The sequence below is a fragment of the Nannospalax galili genome, unplaced genomic scaffold, assembly GCF_000622305.1.
Source record: "Nannospalax galili isolate Female #2095 unplaced genomic scaffold, S.galili_v1.0 scaffold359, whole genome shotgun sequence".
Taxonomy (NCBI): domain Eukaryota; kingdom Metazoa; phylum Chordata; class Mammalia; order Rodentia; family Spalacidae; genus Nannospalax; species Nannospalax galili.
In genome coordinates, this window is record NW_008347042.1 from 1,597,289 (window position 1) to 1,600,783 (window position 3,495).

A 3,495-nucleotide genomic window follows, 5' to 3' on the forward strand; every position below is an offset into this window, starting at 1 on the left:
TAATAAAATATGAAATGAAATCTACTTATTAAAGAAACCTGAAAATCTATTTTATATTTTTAAGTAGCCTGGACATTTTATTTTTTATTTTATTACTACTTTGGAAATTAGCATACAGAGTAATGGGTTTCATTATCACACTTTCATACACCCTTTGTTTTTGTTGGTCTTGCTCCCTCCTTCCTGTCTGCTGCAGGTCCCTCCAGCCCTCCCCAGCAGTTCTATGCTATGTGCCTGTCATGTACTCACTCCATCACCACTTTTTCCCTTCCTACTTCCTTAAGAACTTTTCTCCTCTCTTTGTCTTCTTTCTAGCTTCATGACTCATTTTCCCACTACACAGACACACACACAGACACACACACACACACACACACACACACACAGAGAGAGAGGCATACCTATATGTATATTAAAATCTAGAATTTGCATAGAAGAGAAAACATGATATTTTTCTTTCTGAGTCTGGGTTATTTTGTATAATGAAATAGCTGGGATATTTTATTATTCAAGTTTTATTTCTGTCTCTCTGTATAGACTACACACAGAGAACATTCAAGAGTTGTACCTTGAATTGTATCTTAATGTGTGTGTGTGTGTGTGTGTGTGTGTGTGTGTGTGTTTAAAAACTGAGGTCCAGTGAGATGACTTGGTGTTTTTTCTTTTGTCTTTTTTACATACGGGGAGCAGGACTGCATACCTGGTCCCCGCCAAAAAAAGGAGGGTAGCTTAGTGTTTTAAGTAAACGCAACTGCCACCAAGTCTGAGGATCTGAGTCTGATTCCCCAGAACTCACATGGTAGGAGGATAGAACTGCCTTCTACTTCCTCTGACCTCCACACATGCATTGTAGCACACATCACACACATGATAAATTAAATAAATAAATGTAAAAGAATCTAAAAATTAAAAAAAATGGAGACAAAATGTTTAGATAGCTATGATGGTAAGGACCATTGAAACCCTGATGGATATGCATAAAAAGTAATGTAGAAGTGACCCTAAAGCAAGAAGACTTTTAACTTCTTTAATTGGAGAGCCACTACTTCAGCTCTGAGTCTTTCCTTAATTTCACTCTGGAGAATGTTAACATTTAGCATTTAGCAGTCTTAAAATGACTGCCTTCAAAGATTCAAGATGGATCACCTTTCAGAAAAATCTTCTAATCAGCATTATAACCAATCATGTCGTTGAGAAAAGCATATTTGCATGATTCTTAAGTCAGATGACTCTTTAAAATAATCTGTTATCTATCTATCTATCTATCTATCTATCTATCTATCTATCTATCTATCATGTATCTATCTCTATCAATCTATCTTTCTATCATCTATTGAGATAATGTCTTTCAATAGGACATCTATCATCATCTATCTATCCAACTATGAACTGTGTGTGAGAGAGAGGGCCAGCTATGCATGTGCCACTATACACTATGCATGTAGAGGTCAGAGAATTTTTCTAGAATGATTTCTCTCCTTTCACTCTGGTTTGAGGCAGGGTCTCTCTTGTTGTTTCTGTCTCTTTGCTGTGTGTGCTCATCCTGCCTCCAGCTCCCATGTCCTTGGAGGAATGTTTGGATTACAGATCTGTGCTTCTGTATCCAGCTTTTTTAAAATGTGAATTCTGGGGATCCCATCCATGCCCTCAGGTTTGCCAGCAAATGCTCTTATAGGCTAAGCCATTTCCCTCGACAATGTTTCAAAATGTATTTCACAGATAGTGCTCACCCCTTAGCATACTAACCAGAGGATTAATTTTTATTGTCTATTACCGAACATGGAGTTAAACTGTAATTCTCTTTGATGATCAGTACCATAAGTTCTTAAGTATAATACTGAGGGCACACATTTCTCTACCTTCTGTGGAAAGTGAACTTTTCTTTTGTGACAAAATTTTTTTTTATTTTTTTCGGAGCTGCGGACCGAACCCAGGGTCTTGCACTTGCTAGGCAGGTGCTCTACCACTGAGCTAAACCTCCAACCCCAATATTCTCTCTTTTTAAAAAAAATATTTTTCTTCCTTCCTTTCTTTCTTTCTTTCTTTCTTTCTTTCTTTCTTTCTTTCGTGTGTGTGTTTGTGTGTACCTAGTCACACATGCAGAAAGTCAGAATACAACTCATGAGAATTGGTTCTCTCCTTCTACCATGTGGGTCCCTGGAATTGAACTCAGATTTTTAAGCTTGGTGGCAAGCTGCTCCCTTACCTGCTGAGCCATCTTGCAGGCGCTCTGTGACAACATTCTCAAAGAGTTTTCAAGGTGTTGCTGTCTTGATCACAAGGTACAAAGGATTCTTAAACAAACCACAGGCACATTGAGAGTTCCAGGTAGCTTCTACTACTGTCATGGGGGAGAATGGAATCTACAGTCTAAGGCAGTCACCTCCTTTCCCACAAGTACTAGATTCTGACAAACTACGAATTTTTTTTCTCTACCTCTATAATTTTGTTATTTCAAGAATGTTATATAAATGGAATTTTAAAGTATGTACCTTTTTTCCATTCAGCATTTTTTTTCTGTGAGTTTTCTCCAAGTTCTTCCATTTATTATTTTGTTCCTTTTTGTCTCAGAGTACTCCTCCTTGGCATGATGCACCATTTGTCCACTGTATGTCAGTTAAGCAGTTTCCAGTTTGTGAATAAAGTCACCATGAAGGTTCATGTACCCGTTTCTGCATGATCAAAAATTTTCATTCCTCTGATAAATGCCCAGGGGTATGTGTTTATTTATAAAATAAACCATCGAACTTTTTTCTGTGGTGCAGAATCCTTGCAGAAATGTGCAAGTGATTCAGTTTCTCAGCATTCCTGCTGTTATTTGGTATGGTCAGTTTTTGAAATGTGAGTCATTCCCATAGATGTGCGGTGGTACCTCTCTGTGGTTTGGTGTCCTCAGTGGTGTCCCAGCGCTGGGAATCTTCTTTTGCATCTGTGCATCCTCTTTGGTGAAGTGTATATTCATGGCTTTTGCCCACCTTTTAATTTGATAGCGCTTGAACTTTCGGATCTCTTTATGTATTCTAGATACAAGGCATCGTCAGATACTGTGTTTTGCAAATATCTCCTTCCAATTCATTGTTTGTCTTTTCATTTTCTTAAGAAATTTTTTTTCAGAGTAGAGGTTTTTAGTGTTGATGAGGTCCAATTCATCATCTTCTGCTCTTATGGATTATGATTCTGGTGTGAAGTTTAAGAGCTGCCTTTCTAGCTCTAGCTTTCGGTTTCCCTTGTGTCTTCACATTTACAATTTATGGTTTCACATTTAAGTCCATGATACATCCTGGGTTAACTTTTGTACAAGGCATGAAGTTTAGGCCAAGGGCCCCCTCCTCTCCCCTTCCCTTCCCTTCCCCCCTTCCCTTCCCTTCTCTCCTCTTTCCTTTCCTTCCCTTCCCTCCCCTCCCCTTCCCTTCCCTCCCCTCCTCTCCCCTCCCTTTAGTGACTGAGATAGGTACAAAGGCCTTGAGACTGTTGGGTGTTTGAGATGCTACACCT

The 3,495-nt window shown here is 38.8% G+C and overlaps 1 pseudogene; it reads right to left on the bottom strand.

The window, feature by feature from the left end:
• Positions 1-650: 650 nt before the first annotated feature.
• LOC115072106 lies at positions 651-724 on the bottom strand (annotated as a pseudogene).
• Between the last annotated feature and the right edge of the window lie 2,771 nt (positions 725-3,495).